Below are 8,494 nucleotides of genomic sequence, written 5' to 3' on the forward strand. Positions count from 1 at the left end.
GCAATTCCCAAACAGAACAAAGAAGCAAAAGAGTTTAGCCACAATGGCTCGTGGCGTTGACCTTTTCTCAAAGCTCCTCTCTTGCACTCCTATTTTACACTTCAAAGTCAGCAATAAAATTATTCCATTTAGTCCTGCGGCATTGCTCAGGCGATGTCGACCTGCTGATGAAAGAACTCGCCAATTGCCAATCATGCCACCTCTAAACAATTATGCACTGGTTTCATCAGGTCCATTTTGAAATGATGGATAGGGGAGCAGTTTAGTTCACCTTAATTTAAAGGTGGTGTTTTATTTATTTATTTTTTGCTTTAGGAAACATTATTGGCTAAAAGTGTTGTCACCGCCGGGTAGGAACCTCATTCCAGGATACGCAATTAACAATAAGATCAGGGGATGGTGCAATTGTAACCTGTGCAGTCCTTTGAGGCATTTTGTGATTAACGGCTATACAGATAAATTGAAAGAGTGTGCACTATGGTTGAATCTTTTTATTGTTTGTATGATCTAGTTTTAAGTATTGAACATCAATTTTAAACAAACTTTGTATTATTTCAGTGGTCAGCAACTTTTTCTGTACAACGGACCAGTTTAATGTCTGACTATATTCTCTCGGCCTGGCCCAATTATAACATCAGTAATGATAATAACAGTAATAAGAATAACAACAATTTTTTGGGTTTGAACAATTTTACCGACACTATTAACAGCAAATAAACAATGTGAGGTTTGAACAATTTTTCTCGACAATTTCAACAGCAATTAAGCTTATTCACAATTTCGTTATATCTGACAATATGACGTTTTAACCATTTTTTTCCGACATTTTTAACAGCAATTAAACACACAATTTCATTATATCATATCCCAACAATATGAGTTTTTATCGACACTTTTAACAGCAATTAAATATATTCACAATCTCATTATATCATATTTTAACTATATGAGGTTTGAACAATTTTTATCGACACTTTTAACAGCAGTTATCCAATGTGTAAAGGGCTCTGTCTTCTCAAGTGGGATGGCATCCCACCCTCCCACGCAGCATCCTCCAGTCCAATTAGTCCAAATCCACTGTGTTATCACTAGACAACAAGAGATTTAGATGACATAGGAAAAGGCATTATATTTTATCTCATCATCCCACTATTTTTACTCGCGATACGATGATGTACAACATTGTTTTGGCTAAAATCTTTTCCCTAATGCTCCATTACAATGAAATGAAATGAAATGATCTGCATTTATATAGTGCTTTTCAAGTCAATGACTTACCAAAGCGCTTTACAGTGTGCTTCACATTTCCCAATAGCGGCCTTGTATTGCAGCCATGTAAGGCACTAACCTGCTTATTGGAGGTATTGGGGGGGTTCAGTGTCTTACCCAAGGACACTTTGACATGTAACACGGACAAGCCAGGATTTGAACTGGGATCCCTTGATCCCAAGACGAGCGCTCTACCTCCTGAGCTACTGCCGCCCCAATGCTGTACAAAGGGGCACCGTAAGTAAAAATAGTGTGATGTTGAGATAAAACTTTTATTGGTCAACTAGAATCATGATGGCCTAGTGGTTTGGATTGGGTGCTCTCACCATGGCAATCTTGGTTAAATTTCCTTTGAATCCATTGCTGAACCAATAAGTTCAGCAATAATGTTGACTGATCAATGATTGCTCAATTACATTGATATACATTATCACTGCAAAACCGAGGTTTATGCACACATAAACTTTTTAGGTGGAAAAAAATGATTGTATGCACAAATAAATATGGTGTAGGCAAAAAATTACTTTTTTAATTTTTGTCTGTGCAGCCCAGTACCAAACGACCCACTTCCCAATACTAGTCCATAGCCCGGTGATTGCCAACAACTGTATTATTTCTTTGGTCAAATAGACTTAATCAACCTTTTAAAATGACAATGACCCAGCACTGGTAAACTTTTTTTCAGAACGGGTCTGTGGGCACCTCACCTGTTCTTTGGGGGCACGCTGGTGCCTGCTGGCATCATTTCGGAGGCCCTTGCTCTAAGCCATAAATAACACAATATGTTGTACTTATCGCCTCATATGGAGACTCAAGATCTTTTTGTAAAGCTGTGGTGAATAATAAAGGTATCTGAGGGTGCGTCAATCTCCAGGTTTTGGGTCTACGCACTCCATTCATTCATTCATTCATTCATTCATTCATTCATTCGTTCAAATATGCTGACATTTGAAGTACCCCAGAAGATGAGACTCTGGAGGAACTTCCCCATGAATTTGAGGACTATTTAATTGCTACACATTGCAATATGGATGTTGACTTGGGTTTTACTGCTTTCAAACAAAACCATCAGAGAATGCAAATAGAAGGAATCACGCCTTCACAAGACGTGTTTATATTGATCAACTTCAGCTAGCTAAACGTGAAACCGAATTTTATAATGTCCTTTGATAAATCAATTAAATGAGTGATAAAAATATTCATTATTACGTCGTTCTCTTTTTTCTTTACCCAATGCACCTGGTTATGATTCTTCATCGGCCTTTCTTCTCTCCACTGCGGCAACAGCAGTGTAATATTATAAATAATATATGAAATACTGTACAATACTGTGTAAAATTTCTGATGACATTGCCATCTCTGTACAGATAAACACTCAGGACTTAACTGTGTTTAAGATTAAACATGCTCTTTTTTACAGCTAGGTGGTTGGTGTCGGATAAGGAATCTGTTGGTTTTACTTAATATTTGAATGTACTGATTTACTATAAATGTAAAAAATCGATATTTACATAATTTGGGGGTTTATTTCCCACCATACAAAAACTGGTTACAAGACATTTGACAGGCACCATGGTTTCTTAATGATATGTTTATTATTTTTTGTGTATTTAATATTGGACACTTGCAAAAACACTGCATATGATTCCAGTTTGATATGTAAATTATTATTTGTTTGTTAGTTTTACTATCCTGCACTGTTTACATCATTGTCACTATCAGCCAATAATTCTGATGCAGTTCTTTGAATTTCGACGCCCATTAGCTGAACTGCTTTTTGTAACCTAGGAGATTTAATAAAAATAAAGGGCTCAGGGGAGGACCTTTAGACAAGATTCATAGTTTTACATCCTGAGTGTTTTTTTTTTATACTGTCCATTTCTGTTCTCCTTGGAGGTTTAAAATTCATTGATGTCTTCTGACCTTATTTGAAGTGTTTACTAAACGATAAAATTAGACTTTTTTGGTTTAAATGTTAAGACGACATTTTGGGTTCTTAACTTGGACTGTAAATGGATGTTGTCAACATGACAATAACTTCCGTCCATCCATTAACTGCACCGCTTATCCTCAGTAGGGTCGCGGGGGTGCGTGAGCCCATCCCAGCTGTGTCCTGGCAGAAGGAAGAACTGAACTTGTTGCCAGCACACAGAAACAACTCACTCGCTCATTTACACATTTACACCCAGGGAGAATTTGAGCGCGCAAATTCACCTGACATGCAATGTGGGAGGAAACTCACGCAAGCACTGGGAGAAAAAAACAAAAAATAACTTTAAAAAAAAACAAAAAATTTGGACTATGTTTGGATTACCCCGTTTTAGACGTTTATCTTGGGATTAATTTCAAAAAATACAAGTCCCAAATCCAATGTTCAAAAGATGTTTGAGGGGTGCCTTTGAAAAATATTTTGATAGCCTGTCATTTTTAGGAAGTCTTAGTTGGAGGACTTTTAAACACTTCCTCTGTTCGACCACATTTCAGAAAAAAACAAGGGCTGCCAGGAACATCTCATTCTCATCTCATTAGCTGCACCGCTTATCCTCAGTAGGGTCGCGGGGGTGCTGAAGCCCATCCCAGCAATCATCGGGCAGTGGGCAGGGGACACCCTGAACTGGTTGCCAGACAATCGCAGGGCACACGGGGACAGACAACTGACTCGCTCATTCACACCTATGGACGATTCTGACCAGCCAATTCACCTGAAATGCATGTTTTTGGAATGTGGGAGGAAACCGGAGTGCCAGGAGGAAACCCACGTAAGCACGGGGAGAACATACAAACTCCTCACAGGAAGTCTGGAGCTGGATTTGAACCCACACAGGAGGTTCCCATGACTTGAACTGTGCCGCACATGCGCTAACCACTGCGCCGCCGTGCTGCCTGCCAGGAACATAGTACAAACAAATCCAATAGGATTTTATGGGCAGTTTTAAAAGGTGAGTGGGTTACACAGCACTTATGCTGCCACGCTGTTTCACCTTAGCAGAGAAGGCGGCATTTTGACATTTGGGCCTGGGTGCTGTGCAGTCTCAGGGTCTGTCAGGTGACAGTGTGGTGCACAGTGAGTGTAAATGCCAGCGATGGGACGGGATGCCTGTCAGTAATAGTTCAGAGACAACTGCGTGAAACAAAACACTCTGATTTAGGCCACTCTTTACCGATGCAAGTTGGAGGATGACAGTAAAGTAAATCAAATTGCACTGTATATTAGAAGCTACCATGTTACTCAAATGATTTGAATGCAGTTAATCAAGGCAAAATGACCTTTAAGGTTTACAATACGTGAGGAAGTGACAAAATCCACCTTCAGTCACATGCCAGACAGGATATTAGGCAAGCAGGGACAATAAAAAACTGGCTTTTGTGTGTGCAATGGCCAGCAAGCTTCACAGTGGTTTAAGGGCAGCCCACTTTTGTCACAGTAACTACAGAAGGGGAATCCACCACCAACCACAGCTTACCGCCCACACCCACACGTCTGAATTCCACATTCTGTTTATACCCTTTTGTTAACAAACACAAACACACAATGCAGCTAACGGCCTCCTACACGGGCCAAGATAATGTGAGTCAAGGAAGCCATGGTTTTGCATTCTCGCTGCAGTGAAAGTGAAGTAGCGTGTAAATGATCCGGCACTGTCAGTCTAATGCAGTGAAAAACAACACACCCAATTGAACATTTCCTAATGAAAAGAGCTAAAAAAAACGTTTTTTTTAGATACAATAAATCATGTATGCTATTTCATCCCTTGTAGGAGGGGACAAAATAATGATTGCTCAATAATCTCGGGCACAAGTCCCTTCGGTCCATGCTATAACTACTCCCTTGGGTAAAAGCGCCTTTTCCTTAACATTCGGTCTTTTTGGTTGCTTTGGAGTCATATATTTGCTATGACTCATGTGTTGCCAACTTGACATTTTTCATTGACTGATCATCAGTTTTCCAACCTAGTAAAAACACTTGTATTAGTTATAGGTGCACTTGTCTGTGAAAAAATGGCCATGCAACATTACTTTTAGAGATAAATTTATGTGGACAAGTTTCACTTTCAGCGTAATACACGAGCAATGAAACCAATTATTTGGGTTGTTTGAGACAACGACGTCTCATAAACTCATCGCAGCATCCATCCAGAAAAGCACTTCCAGTTATAAGAGTCCAAAACCATCACAGCCACTGTTAATTAACGTTAGGTGAGGAGCACACAAACTTTACAGATGTATGGAGAAATGATAATTTGCATGTGAATTATTTCATTGGTAATCCAGTCTACTGTGAAGTTGGATAAGAATACTTCAATGAGGCCTGTACTATGGTGCTGGTTTGCGATGTTGTCAAAAACATGGATGGTTATGTAATGGGCTAAAGTTAGAGTTGAAAAACAACAGTAAGGTTTGGAAAGAATGTGGCCAAATTGCACCTTGGTCAGTTTTCAAATCACCCTAAAATATCTGAACCACTTCCTGTATCATTATGCAGCAGTTTTATAGAGGGGATTTTGTGTTGCCAACAACTGGGATGTGGTGAGTGGTGACTGGTGGTGGTGGCATTAAAGTGTGGCGAGGACGGGGTTTGTTGCGCGTTTAAGAATATTTGAAATACTGTTGTGTTTCATTTTTTGCTGAAGCTTTATTTTCATACACATTTTTGACACATTTTCTTTAAGGACAGACAACAAAACCTTTTTGTGTTACTTCTTACATAAGCATGATTCAAATTAGTGTGAAAAATTAATCAGGACATAAAGGCTATTATATCTTTCATATATTTAGAATTGAAATGAATTAAACATTTTTATTTTTACACTAATTTGACAAATGGGCTTTTTATACTTTGTTTGCAACACATTTGGTTGGTTTGTGTTGAGGCGATGTTTTAAAAAATATGGTCATATATTTGATTTTGGATTTAAACCCAAGACCTCAGAACTGTGCCGCAGATGTGCTAACCACTCAGCTTCCATGCTGCCCAGCTATCAACCATTAGATTATTAATTATGATATACATATTTAAAATTTAAAATTTTAAAAAGTTTAGGTAAATGTTATATTAAGTTAAGCATTTATTTTAATATGTGGCTATTTTGAAGCACTTTTATGAGGTAGCTTATATGCGACGTATCTTTATATGGCAGTATACGTTACTTGAAGTCTTTTTGGTTCTGCTGGTCTTTTTTTAAGGTAAATAGAATATTTACAACTATATATGCTTTAAACTGCCTATTCCTTCCATTTCATGAATTTGAGAAGTGGATGTGGAATTTTTTTTTTATTTGTGTCAAGACTTGTAATTAGGGTGCGGTGGTGTGTCGTAAAGTCAGACAAGTTGAGAACCACTGTTTCATACGGTTAAAGGCACAGTATGTAATCTTTAGTGCCTCCGTGTGGTACTAAAAATAATAATTTGGTAAAAAAAAAAAACACACATTGATTCAAAACACTAGGCCATCATACATGGACTATTATCATACCAATGTTATTTTTCATAAAAATCATTGGTCGAGAAATTGGTATTTCTTTTACATAGTGGAATCCATACCTAGGGTTCACTGCCATGCAGGCTTGGGAGAAATGGAATGCATGTAAGAGCATTACGTAATCAGGATACATAAACGTATTTGTATCCCCTTAGTGACAGAAAAAAAGACGTACTCTAATATCAGGTATATTTTGTAAAAACAAAGATGACTTTGCAAGATTTTAAGAAAACGTTTTGTATTAATTTCCTCATTCACATTAGCTTTGTTTACATTCGCCATGACTGTTTGCGCCTCTCTTTCTGCTTTCTTATTCATCCCACACACATGCAGCGGTGCGCTCACTCTCAGGACCCTCCGCTGCTGCCTAAGGAGCATGACTACAAAACAGGATGTTATGTTCAAAAACTAACAGAAAAGTGCATTGTATTTCAAGTGCAACTAACGAGACATCAACAAACAAATATAAACAAATGGAATCACATGAAATAAAATTATGGATGCAATTTAGTACTTGGGAGCATGTGCCCTATTCCACAGCATCCTTTCAAGTACCATTCATTACCTTCATGTACACATTTACACGTTTCTTACATTAACATATACATAATATACATGTCTCCATCAACATTTCAATCACTGACACTAAATAGACAGAGTGATGACAAAAAGTCAGAGTGTGTATGATATTTACAAAGTTAACTTTGTGTGCTTAAAACAATATTGGGTCCGTGATGTGCTTTTGATGTGAACTAAAACAAAGCCGACCTTCTTCACCATTAGAAAGAGAAAGATTTGTTTTCGCTCAAAACACTACATGACTTGGTTAAATTGTGAACACTTTTTGTTGCACTGCAAGCAACTACATGCATTTGGTCTCCTCTTTTTCCTTTTTAAGTTAACATTGTTAATTTGTTTCAAATACAATTCAGTTTAGTTAGTTTATTTCATTAGCATATTTGGTATTGGAGTAGGCTACACAACAGCAATATTTTGGTATTCTGATTATGTACTGATTTCATTTATCAACACGTAATTAGCAACTGTAAATGATTGCATTTTTAAAGTAACCCTCCCAACACTGCCGTCATTGACGCTGTGCTCTATGACAATGGTTTTTGTTCACATTAGACAACAGTCCCATCTAGTGGTCAAATATTACACACGGGAGCTTTTAAGTTTGCCTTGTAGTAATGTAATACAAAATAGAACAATTTTGGTGCTATTTGAATATTTAAGCTGTATTTTTCGCAATTCTAAACTAGTTCAAAGGATGAGGGATTCAATTATCAAATGACGACGACATTTCTAAGCAAAGCGGATCAGTATTGGAACAGTATCAATCAATACTGCCCTGTATTCACTTTGTTCGGCTCAATAACAAAAGGATCACCCACCAATAATAGTTGGCCTGCTCGGCTGGAATGTTGAAGTGTCATAAATGGAAAGTTCCATAGACGATGAAATGGAACAATTGGACACCAGCTGTACACTTTACAGTAGTAAGAAAAACGAATGAGTTCAAAGGGTGCAGGTGAGAACAGTTTGAACGCTATTGACAAAGCCTCCTACTGTCTACATAAGTAATTAAGCCTGCATGCTGCTTTCTGTCCTCTTCCATCACATTTACTGGTACCACCCCTGGCACGCTCAGCTCACTCCTAAGGGGCCCTTCTGACGCATGAAGGTAATTGGTTTTATTTGTGCAACACAAGCTAATTTTCAATCAACTCAAGCTCCTGACC

Source organism: Urocampus carinirostris, chromosome 1 (assembly GCF_059441175.1).
Source record: "Urocampus carinirostris isolate Australia breed hairy pipefish chromosome 1, RoL_Ucar_1.0, whole genome shotgun sequence".
NCBI lineage: Eukaryota > Metazoa > Chordata > Actinopteri > Syngnathiformes > Syngnathidae > Urocampus > Urocampus carinirostris.